At 40.0% G+C, this 19801-nt stretch overlaps 1 protein-coding gene across 15 annotated transcripts in view; it reads right to left on the reverse strand.

Moving 5' to 3' along the window:
• Window positions 1-19801, reverse strand: part of TCF4 (transcription factor 4) — a 371585-nt gene that overhangs the window by 162536 nt on the left and 189248 nt on the right. The window contains exon 1 of one of the 15 annotated variants that reach the window (XM_017850145.1): window positions 19347-19493. The exons of the other annotated variants lie outside the window; for them this stretch is intronic. The gene's annotated coding sequence lies outside the window, so the exon portion shown is untranslated. Of the gene's footprint in view, window positions 1-19346; window positions 19494-19801 lie in introns of those variants that run through there. 15 annotated transcript variants of the gene reach the window in all.

Below are 19801 nucleotides of genomic sequence, written 5' to 3' on the forward strand. Positions count from 1 at the left end.
AAGTCACCTAATCACTTAGCCTCAGTTAAAAAAAAAATAAATAAATAAATAAATAAAATAAAAAAATAAAAAACTTGCTTCCTGCCCTCAGAATTATATTTCATCACCTATAAGATGTCACTGAATGTCAAAAACATCATTATCTATTTACTACCAAGAGGGGAAAAAAGTTGCCAATTGAACTGGCATATCATACATTTCTGAGATGTTGAAAAGTGAAAAAACAAGTCTTACAATTAATTAAATATGGAAGCGTATGACTTTATCCATAGTTTTCCCAGAATGCTACCCAAAACCATCTTCCAAGGGGAATCATAAGCACGCCGGTGAGTCATGTGTCTCACCTGACCCAATCCTCTTGCTATCCCGATCACCTGGATTTAATACTAAAAATAAAGGAAGGCATTTATCATCTTATAATAAACAGAAATTGAGAAAAAAAGTTAATAGAAATTAAATATGAACTTCTCAAATGCTTTCTGTATTTATTATTCCCTTTAAGCACAAAGAGTTTCTGTATTGCATATGCTATTCTTGGAGTATGTCAAATATTTGTGATATGGCTAAAGGCTACTAGGGCATAGTCTCCTTCCATATTCCCTATTCTGATAGTTACAAAACCCTGAAGCTAGACGGAATCTCATACACTATATAGGCCAAGCCTTCATTCTGCAGAGGTAGAAACAGAGTTTTAAGAAACAGCTACTTAGGATTCAAGTCAGGACAAGAACTCAGTTATCTGACCTAGTCTTGGAGGTCAGAACATTCTGCTGAATTCATCTATCATAATCTGTGAGCAACAACTTGGGAAAGGAGTCTTTCCTATCTACTTCCCTGAAATTTCTCCAACCAGTTTAACGATGCTACCTTTCTCCAATACTATCCCACAAATGAGCCCACATCTGTAAAACGCTAAAGTAGAAACAGTCTGAAACAAATTACTCAAGGCTTCTCAGGTCTTCTTTTTCACCCAGGTTCAATGATGAAGGTTTGTTAAGTTGCAAATTGTCAGAGGGGAGAACAATGCAAAGCAAAGAACGAGTAAAAGCAATTTATCCAATATCCACATACTGTCCCTCTCTAAATCCAAGGTTTAAATAAATACAATGATGTACTTTCCTCCCAATAAATTTAGGATACCACTAAATCACTTCCAAATGTAGCAAGCACCCCCATCCTGCAAACACAGGTGACTCGACCCAGACAAAGCCAGCTTGTCCGCATGTTGTTCCAACCCCAGTAGATGCTCACATAAATACAGCTTCATTTGAAGGCACTACAACAAGGCAAATCATTAAACATTCACATTCCCAAGCTGATATTTATATAATAATCTCCTCATCACAAAGTCTACCTTGGTATCTCTGGTTTATGGGAAATGTCCCAAAGAGGCAGTCCACCTTACTACAGGGTTAGCCATACCTTCCATGCTACTGCATGAGAGATTCTGGAATCCTACACTAAAAGGGCAGTGTCGGGCTTGGCTGTAAAAGGAAAAGAGTAACCTTGATCCAAACCACACACATCCCAAGCACTACTGTCGTTACCCAAGCCAAACTGGACATTAACGATGTAACCCAGGATTCAGGCTTCAGTGTAACCTCACCATGAAACACTGGGTCTACCTTGAAAATGAACTTCTCATCCTCTTCCAAGTGCTCAGATGAACTGAAACCCCACGAGCAATCACTACCAAGAAATTGCACATCCTACTGGCCTGACTCATTCTGACAGAGAATCCCATGTCTTCCTCTAGCAAGAAAGACTAGTAGTCACCTTAAAAAGTGACTTTTTGGTCATTACACCTCAGCCCAAGATGGTCAATGGGTTAACATCCTTTTCTGATCTCTTTCATTATGCTGCCTTCTGAGTCTGAGGGTTGGCAGGCAGGGCAACCCTGTCAGAGCTGCAGAGAGCTCTGCAGATGTCTCTGTTGTGTTCAGTCAAACTGAAAAGGAGAAAAGATGGCCCTCTGACAACAGACAGCTGTCGATTAGATGGCACACTCGCACTCAGTAGGCCAATGAGCAGCAGTGGAGGTGACAAGTGCTTGGCTAATCAGTGTGCCTATAAAATCACAGCCCTTCCCTGTGCTACTCACACCAGCACATGAAGTGACAACTTGTGTCGTCTTCAACCACTCCTCTTCTCCCCTCCCCCAGTGTCATCAGTACTGTGAGAAGGCTCAGGTCAATGCAATATGCCTAGAAACAAAAAACAGACCAACAAAAACTGGCATAGGGAAAGAAATCCCTGCAGCAAAATGACCCAAAAAGGGAAATACATTGATACGCTAACCTGTTCAGAGCTGGTTCACACTAATACTGAAAGAAGACAACCCATTTGATGCTGTTACCAAAAATACTATCAGAAAAGAATTGGCAAAGTTATCCACCTGACCTTTTCCCATCCTCCATCTTGTCTTTTTCTCCTCTAGCCACCAGGGGGCACTTTGGGGCTAGCTCCTTGAGAACACTGGAGATTCTGAGCTTTCACAAGTACCTCAATATTGGCAGTGGGGTCAGTGGATGGGGGTGGAATGAATCAGAAAGTAGAACTAAAGGAGAAACCTGGGGGTTCTATAGAGCAGAAAGGTGAGTTCCCAAAATCTTCAGCTCAAATATACCCCTCTAAGCTAATCATTAAATGCTGAATTCACTAAGGAACTACCTGAGCCAGACAGATTTTACTCACTAATGAGAAAACAACCTCTCTTTCTCCCTCCCGCTTACCCCTTTCTCTCATCCTCTGCCCCACCCCTGTCTCACTTCTCTATTGGTTTCTAAAAGAGCAGCTGATTGGAAGTAGAGAAATCAGGAAGAAAAACAAGGGGTGGCGGGGGGATAACTGGTTAACTAGAGAGTCAAATTTGTGGCTGTCCACCTGCAGCACAAAGACAAAACAGCATCAGCCTGTTTTAGATAAAGATTAATTTGAACAAAATACAAATACATTTAAACTTGACCCTGATTTAGTTGGGACCTTCCATGGCCATTCTATGGCCCAACTACTTTTATTCAACTCTTCTTCTTCCACTATGCCAAATCAGAGGCCAATCTGCCTGCCATACCCAAAAGAAAACCCCAAATGCTTTTATAAAATAACTTTGTTATACGGTTTCTCTCTTTTTGCCCAGGTTGGACTGCAATGGCATGATCTTGGCTCACTTCAGCCTCTGCCTCCCGGGTTCAAGTGATTCTCCTGCCTCAGCATCCCGAGTAGCTAGGATTATAAGCATGAGCCACCACACCCAGCTAATTTTGTATTTTTAGTAGAGATGGGGTTTCACCATGTTGGCCAGGCTGGTCTTGAACTCCTGACCTCAGGTGATCTGCCACCTAGGCCTCCCAAAGTTCTAGGATTACAGGCATGAGCCACCGTGCCCAGGCAAAATTACTTTGAAAACACCACTGAAGACTAAAAAGGTCAAGTGGAAAGGTAGATATCAGGGATAAGAGTCCTTCATCTTTTGGGAGTCAAAGAAAGAATTCACAGCAAAGTTCTGCTCCAAGGCTTGTCCAGCCCTGCTCGAGTTCTCAGGGCCCTAGAGGCTCCCACAGTTTCAAGGCAATCAGACCATCGCTACTGGGTGCCAACGCTGCACAATGTCCACATGGCCGCAGCCATCAGCTCATTCCTGGAAGACAAAGCTGTCTTTCTTCAAGGGAAATGTAAGAAGCCATTCAATCCCAATCTGCATTCATGACCAACAAGCAGGAGCAGTGCCAGAACAGAGCCTGAGACTGGCCACCAACTCTCCAACATCAACACCTACACCACATTAGTCAAACCAGCACAGCAGGCCTACTCCTAGCGCCTGCAGGTACCTCCAAGAAGCAGGCTGGGTCCCCATCCAGGGAGTCCCCATGGCTGCTTTGAATGGCTACATTGCCAGAATGCCACGCCAATCTGTTGAGTTCATTAGGGTTTGGGACACACCTGTTCCCTCCTCTGCCATGACTCTTTCAAAGCTATAATACCATCCACTTAGAACCATGGACAGCAAAACATGCCAATATCACACAGCCATGGACATTCATACTATTTTACATTCGTTACCACCATTCCAGCTAACACTAGAATGGGTATCTTCTGAATGAAAGCTTTTCCCCTCTTGTGGACTCTTTCCTAAGCATAAAAATCCAAGGAGCACCATCATAATTTCTTGGTCAAATGCCAATTTACAATCTATAGTTTTGTAGTTTTCCCCAAATCTCATCAAGTACTAGTTCTAATATTGACTACAACCGTTTATTTTTAATTAAGAAAACAATTACCACAAAAAAATACAATAAAATTCAAACAATACAGGAGCACGTCAAGGAACAAGAAACACGTTTCAATATATGAAAGGTAAGGAGGTCATTCCAAGCAGCCCTACTCTTCCCCATGCACAGCTTCATAGCAGAGGTAAGAGCAGCTCCCGGAGCGCTAGGCTACTCTGCTATCTCCTTAACCATCAGGATTTCTCTTTCACCAGCTGAAAAACCAGGAGGGCTCAACCCTCTGTCACTGAGTCTCCACTGTTCATGAGCATTTCTGGGAAGACTGGAATATAACAGGTGCTTCAGTTGAGTAGTAACAGCAGCCACATCACAGAGCCAAAGGAGGCACTGGTTTGCCAATGTGTCCATTTCCTCTTAAAGACTCAGATACACAAAGGCAACATTTTTACACTAGAACAGAAAAAACAGGGAGATGATCATTTCTACAGAGGAGGAAGTTATTATTAACAAAAAGCCTGGGCTATAGAGTATTAGGACTGTGGAAAGGTCTGACCATCCATCCATCCTTTGAAAGTCAAAGTGTAGTTCATGGAATCCTCCCATTCACAGCTCCAAAGTTTTTAATCTCTAAGTTCATTCCACATTTTCTCCATGGAACATGATATAGGTGTGGGCTCATGCTTCTGGCAAATGGGCCTTCTGAGAATCACATCTACTGAAAATATAGCATTGCCTGCCCTACTAGCCTGGCTCAGAGTTTGCGTCTAATCAGAACAAGGGAGGCCTTATCAGTCCTCTGGGGGCTGAATATAGTCAAGGCTCTCTCTAGTTTCATCGGGGACGACTGACACCCTATCTTACACACTCGCTTCTTAGTTATTGCAAAGCTTTTACATATTTAGGGAGCTTTTCCATCAAAATATTCTGGAATGGCTAGAGGCTCAGACATATTAATGATATCTGTACGCATGTGCTTTTTATCCAAGTTTACAGCTCCTGGTCACTGAGGGTAAACAGTGTTATCAGTGATTATTATGGATTTAGTCAAGTATATTTTATTCCTGTCATTTATGAGCACTTGTGTTGGCTGGTATTTACAACGTCGAGATTCTGTCACTTTGGCAACCTTCAGAGACAACATTTTTCCAATGTTACAGTGACATTTCAAAAACTCAGTATTTACAAGCAAACGACACCCTCTGGCTCTGTGACAGTATGATTCAATGGTAGCTTAACAAAGGGACAATCGTCTAGAAATTTCCTCAGGATGTGTTTCCGGCTACTACTGCCTATAACTTCATGGTCTAGGTGACCTTTTGCTCTTTGGAAGAAAGCGGGTACAAAAACATCAAAGGAAAACTTCCATGTTACAGGGTAGGAATTTTACTTGTATTGTGTGGCTGTGTCTGAGCAAGGTCTGCTTGCTGTGTGATGACGACCAACCTCAACATCTCTGAGCAAGTTTTCCACTTGCTACAAAACAGCACTGGGTGCCAGATGATGTCTAGGTCCTTTCTGACTCTAACGTTCTATCTTTAAGGATTTCAGTGTTATAAATAAATGCTAAGTCCACTGTCATCATTCATTTTTTATGTCCTACAACAAGGTTACAAAATTAAAATCACAAGAAGGAAACAGGAAGAGGAAAAACATGATCTACTCAATGTATCCACTTCTTCCCAGTTCTCCCCATCCTCTGCCAAGATGTACCAGGGAGAGTGAAGGAGAATGAAACTTGGGGGATGAGATGTGGCTGGTGTTGTACTTCTCCCCTGAGCTTCAGCACCAGAAATTTCCAGGAGGACCGTGGTCCCTTTCACCACAACCAGAGAGTAAAGGTACCACTGATGGACAATAGATAGCATGGGTGGTATGCACCATGCTATTGCAATTGGTATTTACTTACAGGAAACATTCAAAATATTCTTTTGGGGCTATGTAAAGACAATGCTCCTGATATACAGATTGCTAGATTCTTCATATCCTCTTTAGAAATGCGCATTTTTTCTTATTGGCAGACAGAGGTCCCAGCCTGGTAACTAGGTAAGTGCCTCCATGAACGATCCCTAAGTTAATAATGAATAGAGAGCTAATAATGAATGAGAAGACTCTGTGGGCTATTTGCTATGACACAAACCTACAACAACTTTATCCAGGGATAAAGAAGTGACAGAAAACGGCAAATCTGGAACCAAAGGAGTCTGTTCCCCAGTCCCATCTCTGCCTTAAGAGTGAAAAAAACCTCTCTAAATCTCAGTTTCTTTATCAATAAAACTGAATTAAAAATAATTTCAGCCTCAGGGGTCACGGGCATGGTTAATTTAAGTCAAGAAATTTGCATGGAAGTATTTAAATAAAGTAAGTTACACGCTCACATACAATTTGTTACTATTGCTAATTCATTCATTCACTCACCCATCCTGTGACTCTGGAACAAGCACTTCCTGAGTGCCCCTCTTAGACACTGCAGTAGAGATGACAAGCCTAGCCCTCGCTCCTAACCCTTGCCCCTCTCTGGCTGTAGACAGTGTGATGACTGTGAGGAAAGAGAAGAGGCTTCCTGAGCACAGAGGAGAGACAGCTCGTTCTGCCCTGGTTATAACATCCAGGTTCCCTGAATCTTGAACAAAGCAGGAGAGTTAGCTGGTAGAGCAGATGTAAGGCAAGGAGAAGGGGAGGCAGGGCAAAGGTATTTCAGGTCCTTGTAAAGACAGAGAGAACCGTGAAAGAATTCTTGAGGGAACTGCAAACAGCTCAGCAGGGCTGGAACATGAGATGTGAATGGTGAGTACGAAGGCCGAGGCTGGAGGCAGAAACACGGGCCAGGCTACCACCATGCTAAGGACAGGCCCCCAAAGCCAAGGAACAATGTTTTGTGGAGACTGTCACTCCAGCAGCAGTGAGCAGGAGGCATGTGAGGGAGAAGGTAGGTAGAGGATTCAGAGCAGCACAGGCAGCCGTGGTGGTAACTGGGGTTCTAGAAGGCAGCAGCAGATGTACTGGTATCTTGCAAGCAGAATTGATGAGATCTGGAAACTGAGGACATTTGGAGATGAAGGAGACCGAGCAGTCTCAGATGGTGGCTCAGAGTCAGTCACCACACCAAGGGACACAGATGGAAGAACTAATCCTGACGGATTGAAATCCAAGCAGTGGAATTCAAATTCAAAAGCACAATACCAAAGGTGAATTATCTATTTTTCCGCACTCACAGTTTGGTAGTTGACAAATTTTTACTCTGGCTGCTTGAAAAATAAATCCAAACACATATATAAGAATACGAATCTGGAAAGTGATAAATACGTCTGGACGTGGTGGCTCACACCTATAATCCCAGCACTTCGGGAGGCCGAGGTGGGAGGATCACTGTGGCCAGGAGTTCAAGACCAGCCTGGGCAACATAGCAAGACCTTGTCTCTTAAAAAAAAAAGAAAAAGAAAAAAGAAATGAAAGAAAAGTCATAAATACTAAGGCCTCATGGTTACTATACTATTAATTGAATCCATCTACCTACAGAGCATGTCAGACTCCTCAGTGGGACACAGGGTGAGTTTCCTAATAAATATCTATTGAACACACAGAGTCAGAGTTTGGTAGAATGTGTTACTGCTGAATGTTCTAAATGGTCTGATTGCTGGTTAAGGCTCTATAGAGCTGATTTAGGATAACTGCATTTTATTTCTAGAGCTATATGTGTAACTATCTAGAGCAAAGAAAATTATTTGCACCAACTGGCAAAGGAAGATATATTAGATGGAATTCCATAGGAGCCTCTGATCTTGGCATCTATGAGCTTCTGAAAGGTACATTATAAAATTTTAGAGGCCAGTACAATTATCTAAATCATAATAAGATAAAAACCTGCTTCATAATGAAATATGGATGGAGACAGTCTGGAGTCCAAAAACTGATAGGGTGTGTGTATTACCTGCAAAAGGAAATTGAGGACAAGTTCTCCTGAAATAAATCAAAGAATAATCCCTCCCCCTATACAAAAAACCCCAAACTTAAATGTTCTTTCCAGTGACAAATGGCATCCAGGACTTGCACCCTCAGAAAAGACTCAAGCAAGTCTTACGTGGTCACTAGTTGTGAGTAGTATTCTCGGGAAGAAGTTCACGTTAGTGCCTTCCTTTGGCTGAGACAGTTACATGGCAGAGATGCAGCAAGACTCCTTGAGGGACGATGTCATAGCAGTAGCAGCTGTTGACATTCTTCTTTGCCACGTCATTGTCCATACAAATCTTTTACCACCACTGATGTTGTGTTGTACCAGTCACTCTACACATGACAGTTCTGAGTTGCTGAGCTCAGCGTGACAAACAGACTTCACAGTTCAAATGTAATAGACAATATATATTTCCACAGGAGGGAACCACATCCCAGGGAACAAAGTTCAGCTGATGGGACTTCAAAGCAGTGGCAGGGACCAAGTTTAGGTGTATTCCCCAACTTTCATGAGTTTTCATCAAAAAGTTTGTTTACAATTCGTAATATATATTTTTTAAATTTTCAATATTTTTCTATATGAGAAAGCTGAAACCCTTCTAAGACTTTAAATTCTGATTCCCTTAGGGTTTGATATTTTAGTTGTAAGCAACAACCCTCTTTAGGACTCAGTCCTCCATTCCATGAAACCTGGCATCTCTGTGAACCAGGAGTGGGGCACAAAATACCCTGGGAGAACACAGAGTGAGCAGAGTCTCCTGGGCCTAGGTAAGTCCAAGTGGAATGAAACGACCACTCGCTGACTTTAATCAACATTCCTATCAAAAAAAGAACATTCTGCCAGGCGCAGCAGCTCACGCCTGTAATCCCAGCACTATGGGAGGCCAAGGCGGGTGGATCACTTGAGGTCAGGAGTTTGAGATCAGCCTGGCCAACATGGTGAAACCCCGTCTCTACAAAAATACAAAAAACATTAGCCAGGTCTGGTGGTGCATGATTGTAATCCCAGCTACTCGGGAGGCTGAAATAGGAGCATCACTAGAATCCAGGAGGCAGAGGTTGCAGTGAGCAGAGATCGTGCCACTGCACTTCAGCCTGGGTGACAGAGTGAGACTCTGTCTTAATTTTTTTTTTTTTTTTTTTTTTGAGATGAAGTCTCGCTCTGTCACCCAGGCTGCAGTGCAGTGGTGTGATCTGGGCTCACTGCAACCTCCACCTCCCGATTCAAGCAATTCTTGTGCCTCAGCCTCCTAAGTAGCTGGGATTACAGGCACGCACAACCACACCTAGCTAACTTTTTGTATTTTTAGTAGAGACAGGGATTCACCATGTTGGTCAGGCTGGTCTCGAACTCCTGACCTCAAGTGATCCACCTGCCTCGGCCTCCCAAAGTGCTGGGAATACAGGCGTGAGTGACCGTGCCCGGCCCAAAAAAGGAAATTCTTTATTTAAACATGTAACTATTTTCTATCCTGACTGGTTGTCAATACTGCTACTACAAGCCAGGCATGGTGGTACGTACCTACAGTCCCAGCTACTCAAGAGGGCTGAGGTGGAGGACTGATTCAGCCAGAGTTGAGCCCCCACCTGGAAACACTGAGAGACCCAATCCCCAGCAAACACCACAAAAAAAAAAAAAAAAAAAAAAAAGAATATCACTGCTTGATTTTCTACCTTCTCTATAGCAGTCATCACCTCATATTTATCTGTGACTTGATCCTATGAAATCATCTACTTTCTGATTTTCAACAGAGAATCTTTTCTCTGACTCTATGTTCACTGTGGCAACAGCATTCACCTCTAACCACTCCCTCGGTCCAGTAATACACAGTTTATTTCAATAGCACAAAATGTTGTTTTGGGTTTTTTTTTTTTTTCACTAAGAAACTATGGATAAGGAACCTGCTTATTGTCTTATAACAGTGTGTGTGTATTTCATATATACAGACATGTAATTCAGACATATACTGACATATATGATATACATACATATATGTTTCCCATATAGTGGGCAACTTGTGTTTTTGGATTTTTTCTATGAAAATATAAAACAAATGTAAAAAAAAATTCTTCTTCATTAAATCACTATATATTGGCATGATTAACTCACATGAAGACCTATACAGATACCTTACATAACTTAAAATAAGTTTATGCTCACATTTTTATATCGCTAAATATTTTACTCTTATTCCTTCTTTGGATAAAAAACTATTTTGCAGACATCTATTACGGACCCAATCTTCAACAAGTATTAAGAATGTTGGCTGGGTGCAGTGACTCATGCCTATAATCACAGCATTTTGGAAAGTCTAGGTAGAAGGACGGCTTGAAGTCAGGAATTTGAGACAGCCTGGACAACAACACGAGACCCTGTCTCTACAAAAAATAAAAAAGTTAGCCAGGCATGGTGGTATATGCCTGCAGTCCTAGCTACGCTGAGGAGGGAGGATCGCTTGAGCCCAGGAGTTCAAGGTTGCAGTGAGCTATGACTGCACCACTGCACTCCAGCCTGGGTGACAGAGTGAGATCTCATATCTATCTTTTTTTAAGAGTAAGTGTTAAGGTATTTAATCCAATAGGAATCCATCTGCATATGCTTTGTATGGCCTACTAACTCGTTTCCTCTTCATATTACTTCCTATTCTACCATTATGATGATCAAATGGATCTCAAAGAAGCTTGTAAAAATCACAAGCCACAACATGAGTTATAAATTTGATCCCAATTTTGTAACCTTTGTATGTATTTATTTAATAATCACTTCAAAGTTAAAGCTGCATGTTAGGGTCCTTTCCCTTTGATTTTATTCTGGTCAGATTCTCAAAATGTTTGCTTCATGCAATTTGCAGAATTTTTTTAATATGTAAAGATGTAAAGATGTAAAGATGTAAAGATGTTAATATGTAAAGATGAGGAAAACAAAAGTGAGAACGGATGAAAATAACTTACCATCAAAGTATGAGGAAAGTTAGCTACTCAGCTAAATAAAAATAACATGTTTAGTGATTTGTAATATAAGAATAAAATGAACTCACTTGGGTCTCAAGAGGTCTGCAACATGATCTTTGCAAAAGGTAGCTTGCCAATTTAATTGAGGCGGGAGTTATTTAATTTTTTTACAGGTATAGTTTTCAATAAAACTACATATGCCTATAATACTGCAATGGCAGATGTGTCTCGATTATTAGAGGTGGGCTCGAGGGAATATATACAATGGATCTTGAAATATGTAAGCAGCTGTTTGCAGGGGTCTGAAATGATGGGGAGGGCATTGTACCACACACACATGTTCTTTAAGTGCACCAATGTTTTGTTATTTTACTGCAGGTGTATTACAGAGATGAAATTTAATAACTTACTGTATACAATGCCAATAAAACTGAAAAGATTCAGTGCCCTGCTGTTCATTATCACGGTACAAATGAGCTCAGAATATTCTGTGTGCTTGCACAGTAAAACCCCAACACACAGAAACCCCCCACGTATAGAACTCTAGAGGGTGGGTACTGCCTAAAAACCTCAATGATACTCCTACGTAATTATTCCAAAGCATGGAATTGTTATTGTCGCAAATGCACAAAAATATGGCTTTGAGGTAGCTTGAAAATAACATATATCTGGTATTTAAGTCATAGAAATTGTTCACCGGAAGATGTCTTCTGAAAGGAGAGGAAAATGGAAATAAAGGATATGTAGGTTTCATTAAGAAACCTAAGAATGTTAACAGTGATAATATATTCTATTCAACGAGATCTGGTGAAGTGCCGGGCGAAAGTCGCTCTCCCACCAAAATGTGACTTTGCCCTTTGTTAAGTACAAGAAATGTCTAACGGAAGTAAGTGCCATACTATGAAAAAAGCAACATTTGCGTATTGGAAATGCTAAGGCAAATGCAAAGAAGTATTCTTGCCGGTTTCGGTTTTCTCCTCCCCATGAAACTACTTCTATGAGATTAAAAAACAACACACTGAACACGAAAAGTCCATGCTTTAGGAAATTCAGGTGATCTGTTAGTGAAAGCACATGTAAACAAACCCACGTCAATATCCAAAGCGCGCAAACAATTTTTCAAAGAATGAGGTGCTTCAATTCTAAGCAGGTTATCACTATCAGGCACGGCAGCAGACTCAACAATATATGCTTCTTTTCTAAAGTCTTTTTTTCTGAAGTCCTTAATAAGTCCGTCAATTCAGATTACAGGCTTCTGTTGCTATCTTTCAGTGTTGCCAATATTTTAATTTGAGGGTTCAGTTTTAAAGAGTTTCAGTTCCTATATCAAGCATGACCTTCAATAAAGAAATATTTCTGTCATTTCACATTGAAACACTGTCTTGATGTTGAATTTTGAGTATACTGCCTTTCTTACAGAAGGATACTACAGAGTGACACTGATATCTACATGATATGTAGATATGTTTCAACATTAAATTATATCAGATACACCTCAGCATTAAATCAATTATTTCTTCCGTCATTAACTGACTTTCCCCTTTGTCTTTACACCTATCAGAAATATAAAGATGAAGAACTGTAGTCCTAATTGTTAGAAGCTATTTAAAAAACACTTAATGGTTTTCATAAGAAAGGGGAAGTTAATCCCACAATCCTGGTGAAATTTCAATTTGGATACTAGGAGTCCATTTCTTTGGTGTCTCATAAATCATCTCAAAGCAATTACAATGGCTTTTTATGCACTAACTGCCTGAACTGTTGTATAAAACTTGCCTATGCTCCTAGCACATATTCTGTTGTTTCATATATTTTACTTGAGGGCTAAATGCCATAATCAAAAAATTATTGGGTCATATTTAAGAACTTGCTAAAGGTATTGTTTTAGAATCTCATTGTATGTAGCTCTTGTGTTTTTGGAACAATAATGTGATCTATAATGAATCCAAATTTATATAATAGCAAACCATATTCTGCCTACATTGCACAAAAAGCAAAGCCAAAACATAATCTATACATTTTTTAAGAAAGTGTTCATGCTGTTGCTAAAATGTGAATTGGCATATTCCACCCCAGCCTTTTCACAGGAAATCCTCATTGGTTTTAAGGAAATTGCACATGCTAATTCTGAGGATGTTACTGAATAGATTATTCATATAATCTTTTTTCCCCCCCTTAAGGCTGGGCAGTCAGGAACGATGCAATCTGCCCTCCGCCATGCCTTTCCCTACCGACTGTTCAGAGTTCTAGCTAACCCTGAACAGAGCTGAGTGCAGCTACTCTGTTGTAGGCACTGTGTCCAGGCCCAGATCCTCCAGTGGGCTTGGAATTGACCAGACAGGGTTTCCTAGATGAGAACTAATATGGACTTCTGAGCCTAAAAACTCCATCATGGGCTTAAGTAGCAGGGAACCCAAGTTGGAAAGCACTGGCTTTAAAACAAAACATCTTAGAGTTCAGAGTCTGGCTCTGAAACTTACTTGAAGCAAATGATTTGAGGTCTACTTGCTTTACTTCTCTGAGCACCCCTTTCTTAATTATTAAGGGACGATAATAATAACCAACTCAGAGATTTATATCAGTACCTAATACTAGTTAGATTAAGCCCAAACTATCTTTTAGAAATTCACTCATTTTGACATTCACTATCAACCATGTCTGGGTTGTGAAAGGACTGAGGCAGGGATTATCAGCTGATCCCTGATAGCGCAGCTTCACAGAGCATCACAGGAACCCCTTCGAGTCGGCCAGTCAGCTACTGATGATCAACCCTGTGAGATGTTTACAAGCAATTATAGAGTGGCAATATGAGAATCGGAGAAACACAGCTAGGGGCACAGAGGTTGTTGCAAGGTTCCAAATTTCACCAAAGGAATACTGAACTTTAGTTTACAAGGAAACATGCCTGTAATTACCTCCCTCCTCTTACAATTAAAGCCTCTCTGACCATCAGCCTGAGCCATAACTACTTTTCTTCTCAATATACCTTAAGAGATTTCAAGAATACTTTAATGATTCCAACATCCTCCAGGTAAGGAAACATATTAAAAACAATAATTGTTATGACACTTATATAAAATATGAAACATGAAACTGACAGTGTTAAAATGAATGATGAAAGAAACTGCCTCTTTATAGAAGAACACTAGCTATAAATGTGGAAGGAATGACGGAATTTTAAAAGAATCACCAGTTTGAAGTCCTCAGTTGAAGTAAATGATTCAGGCAAGGGTCATCAAGGTGTGCTAAAACCATTAGGTCAAAAGTTGTTGGGAAAAGGGGGTATCTGTCCATTGCTAAAGTATCAATACAAAGATTATTTGTTAATCGCAGATGGGGAAAGGTTCCTTTACAATGGAACAATCCAGTGGTCACCACTTTTGCCAAGTGATTGAAGTTAGCATTACCAACAGCGGCATAGCTCAATATTCTGTTGGAATGTAATTTGACGCACACAGCACCCTCAATGAAGTATTCCAGCCAAAAATGTTTAACCTGAACCTGCATAAACCTTCAGACCTAATTTTAAATTTGTAGGCAAAACAAGTGATGAACAAAATTAAACAGCACCACAAAGAAAGGAAATCTATTAATTCTAGAAAGGGGAATGTTTTATAGGACAGTCGGCCTGGTCTCTTTAAAGTCACTACCATTCAAACAAATCAACAAAAAAATTACTCGGGAAAATCCCTTAAGCCCAGAAGCTTGAGTCCAGCCTTGGCAACACAGCGATACCCCATCTCTAAAAAATAAATTATACAATTTAAAAAAGAATAAAAATGGAGGAACAGCTCTAGTTTACAGAAATTATAAAGAGATATAGGAATCAAATGCCATGCGTAAATGGCATTTTCGTAGCCTTTTTTTAAAAAGCTACTGAAGACATTTGCATGAAGACAACTGAAGAAGCCTGAATATGGATTGAGATTAAGAAACTATTGTCAATTTCTTCAGGGATAATAATAGTATGTCAGGCAAATGTCTGATTTTAAGAGATACATACTGAAAATCTACGGGTGCATTCTTATTACATATGCAACTTAAAAGGTTGGTTCACTGAAAATATGTATTCTTATACATATTATACACACACACACACAAATACTGTATAACAAATACAAACAACTGTTTAACCTAAATAGGTATGCAGCATTCATTTTATTATTTTTTCAACTGTTCCGGATGCTCAAAATTTATGCTACATAAGGTTAAAATAAAATAAATAAATAGAGCTCGATTTTTTCCTGTTAGTAACCAGGAAGCTGCTGGTGGGGATAAAGGGAAGGTATACAAGATCGCTTTGTTTTTCTCCTGAGTATCTAACACATCACTACAGGGTCAATGAATATTTCTTAACCAATGCAATGAAAGAATGGACCCATTCTCCTCTTTGATAAGTACTGGCTGACTTTTGAAAGAAGGGTATACCCATAGCAATCCCCCAAAATGAATGAGCTGCTGCCCGAAAAATACCGCTCGGGGACACAGCTGCGATGACATATAGACTGCAAACTCAGGCCCTGTGATGTCTGAAACGGTCACAATTTAAAATATCCTGTCCTACTGTTCACACTGCTACATTTCAATGTTCGGACCAGGATGCTGACCTTTGGTTCCAACAACACCTCTGCCAGAACCACAGACCATCTCTAATTCCCTCGTTCAGCTCTTTCCAGATATACAGGCCTAGAATGGTGAAGCCACCAGGTGAGTGAGACGACTCAACCCCCCAAAAGTCAGAGTGGGTGTCTCTCCACGGTATGACTTTGGTGTCCTTCCAGAGCCTGCACAGCATGTTAGAAGGAGGAGCTTCCAAAGGACTTTTTTTTGGGAGAGGGCAGTTTTCTGGTTTTCGTAGGCATGAAAAAGATGCTCACAATATGGTTCGTGTACATTGCTATTCAGACTTTACTCCCTCAAAATGGCTTCCAAAAGTGATGCTGAGGAAAGAAACACTAGGTCATTGCAATTTTTGCCCTGCTAGGCACATGGTACACATGCAAGATAAAGCAGATATGGTCCCTGCCCTCCAGGAGTTTACAGAATCCTGTGGAAATCAGCATGCAACAAACACATAAAAATGATGGCAAATTTAAAAGGTGCTAAGGCCCTGCAAAGGAGAGCTCCCCAGGAAGGATGCATAAGACCTCGAGGGATGTGCTGAACACTCAGAATAAACACTTAGGCATCGCAGCAAATTAAAAAGTGATGTGTATTTCTGCTTGCGTAAGGCCTAAATTGCCAATTTCGTAATAAACAAAATAATTTTGTGCTGTTTTCGCTTACATCCTATTTTGACTTAAGAAAAACTGAAAGAAGCCAAAAGTTTTAGAATTAAGTTGTTTGTAATACCTATTGAATAAAAAGTAAAAATAATAAGACAAAAAAATCAATGCTGAAATGTGAAATTCATTTTGGAATCAACTACATGCTTAATTTCGATGAACCAAAAATGAGCAACCTATGGGCAAACTAAGTCACATATAAAGAAAATCCGTTTCCTCCCTGGTCTCCAAGTTTATGGAAATTAACAACAATCTCCTAGATCAGGTCTAATTCCTATATTCCATTAGTCATTTTAAGATCTAAACATCAAATAACTGTAACAACAAAGTCCTATTTGATTACTTGCTGAGGAAGAAAAAGAATTTGGATGAGGCTAAAGGCTTGGACTTCACTAGAGAAAACAAGATATGGGCTGGGACACTCAGTTGTGGAATTCTACATAAAGATTTCAAGATTTTCACTATATCACTAATTTTCACCACCTTTTAAATGAAGTTCACATGCAATGTATTTCCATGCCTTGAATAATCAAATTAATGCAAAGAGCCTAAAAGTATTTTCAAGGTCAGTAGTAATGCCATATGTTGAACACCAGTCATTAATACAGAGTATATTTCTACAGAACATTCTAGGAAATGGTAAAACCTAGCTGCACATTAGAATAACCTGGGGAGTTGTCAGAAAAGCACAGGCCCAGCTCACAAGATTCTAATTTGATTGGTCTCAGATAGGCAGCTTTCTCTCTCTCTCTTTCACACACACACACACACACACACACACACACACACACAAATACTAATAATGAAACCATGGCTTTAGACATGGGCTATATCCCAGAAAGAAAATACAAACAATTCCTGATAATAAACACTAAACTTCCATTTGAGGGGAGAACTAATAACAATTATTTGTTTTCATGTCATCATCTCGTTAAAAAAAAAATAGATTTCAGCAAAATTTAAAAGTTTGCAAGTCACCAAACATTCTATTCAAAGCAGCAAAAGAAGCCAAAGAAGCCAAAAACAAATGACATTTTTTCCCTTCTGGCATTTGCAATGATGCCCATTAAGTATTAGTTATTGTCTATTATAGTATTAAGGTTGGACTATCTTGCAAAAAACTTTATTCCCACTCATTTTCGTTTCTGTCAGATAATCCATTATAAATTTTATTTTCTCTGCCAGTTAAAAGGAATATGAGGTTGCAATTTGGCAAGAACATGTTAAGCTGGGTGTGATTTCTGCACCCCAATTTGATGTAAATTAGCTTTGTCATATTTAGTAAGAACTCAAAAAAGTTCATTTGGTTACTTTTGCTTATCTATTGGTTCATTTTCTACACCATTTTAAAAATTTCAAAAAGTCACCATGTTTATTTCTGATAATGTCACGTGGAAATGCATTAATGAAATAATATTATCCCATTACTATTTTTAATGAAAACAACTTAATTACTAGTAAAGAACCTGCCGGCTTTCGTTCTTCTGCTAAAATATATCCATTTAAAAAAGCGCCATATGTCCATTAGTATTAGTGTTAAATCCTTAAGATAAATCTAAAATATGTATCTATTTTTTAACTTGATATATTTCTGAAACAATACACATCTCACAATAATAATGTATTCCTCCAGGACAGCGCTGTACTACCTGTTGCTTACCACCACTCTGTCTCTACACCAAACAAAAGGCTATTGGGACTGGAAGAAGCATGTTTCCATATAGCACTGCTCACCCCTTTAAGTCCATAGGATACACTGTTATAATATGATAAAGTAGCTTTTGGAGCTCCTTAGGGCACACCATCTAAAGGTTTCCTATTCCGTATCTCAATCATGTAGTAAACAGAAGAAAACAAAAGCCTCCCCTCCACGAGTCACTCACCTTGTCACACAGTAGGGAATCATTTCAGCTGTGATCTGCTATTTAGCCTTGAAGCCCAAGATACTGAGATTTTGCCTTTCTCTTTGGTTTGCATAGCTGGTGTTGCAGACAGGGATTCAAACAACAATACAGCACAAGAGAAACTAATTCACTAGAAGACACACTATGGTCTGTTCTATTCTCAAATTTCACAGAAAGCAGAAATTCATACTCTGTACATTTTTCATCTTCAGTCCCTATTTCCCTCTATCAGCGAATTTCCAAAATTTCACTTTTATTTATCTCTAAGTAATCACACTGTTTATGGAGATTGCTGCGACCACGCTAAGCACAGAGATAGCAGACTCTTGCAAGACTCACAACCAAGAAGCACAAATTAAGAATGAAGGAATCTCCACACTCCACGGCTACATTATGAAGGCTTTTAAGAAAAGCATATGCAGTCATAGTGCTATATACAAAAGAATTTTCCTGGACATTAATGCCTCAAAATGAACCTCCCAAGGCCCAAAAATTCAGCCATCACATGCCAATCCATCTACTTCTCTTCCACCCTCTGCCCCTTTCCACTTCTCACCTTGTTTGAAAAAAAAAAAAAAAATTAACTTCAGTTTCACCCGAGGGAAGTATTTCCCACAAACGGAGAAAGGAGGGTCTGTGTTCTGCACATACACAGACAGACTCACACGGTCTGGATGATGCTTTCACAAGTTAAGGGGCCTCACGCTTACTCAGCAGAGGAAATCTTTGTGTCTGTGAGGAATCACGCCAATTCCTATTAGTAAGCAAGGATACAGGGGCGAGGAAGCCTATTTTCTCAATGACCAGAAAAAGGGGCCCAGCGAAAACAGAGACCTCTGCCATGACCATCTGCAGAAAGGAAGGATGTTGTCAACTTTCTTCTCCCCAAAACTCTAATGACCTCCGCCTTGACCCTCAGAAACCAGACCCACAGGAACACGCTCTTCTGCAGGAACTGAGAGCTTTACACCAGAGACACAGCACTCAGAGGCTTGTCGCCCAGGCTATCTAGCTCGAACATTTGCACTCACATTCCAAAGATGTTTCCGTTGCGCTGGAATGGCTGTAAATTTCTTTCCTGCAGAATTCTTTCCAAACAAACTGCCATGAACTGCACTCCGGCAGGAGCTCTTAACCAAGCACTGTTCACCTCAATGCAACAAATCTTTCAGATGCTGAATATGACTGAATTGGTGGCTGGGCCAAGGGAGTAAACTTTAAAAATGCAAATATATACAGGGAAAAAACAAACACACCAACCCACCAGAAGTCGTACCTTCCTGTCTGATACGTAAAGGAAATTTTCCTCATAGGCTCGATTTAATTACGAAAACAAAACCTTGCTTACATTTTTCAGGGGTATATTAAATGGGCTGTTTAAAAAAAAAATCAAAATAGATTCTTCCCCCATCAAGAACATGAGAGGGTGAGAGAGTTTAAGAGAGTAAGCATCCCCTTTCTAGCATTTAAAAAAAAAAAAAAAAAA

Source organism: Rhinopithecus bieti, unplaced genomic scaffold (genome assembly GCF_001698545.2).
Source record: "Rhinopithecus bieti isolate Rb0 unplaced genomic scaffold, ASM169854v2 scaffold_33303, whole genome shotgun sequence".
Taxonomy (NCBI): domain Eukaryota; kingdom Metazoa; phylum Chordata; class Mammalia; order Primates; family Cercopithecidae; genus Rhinopithecus; species Rhinopithecus bieti.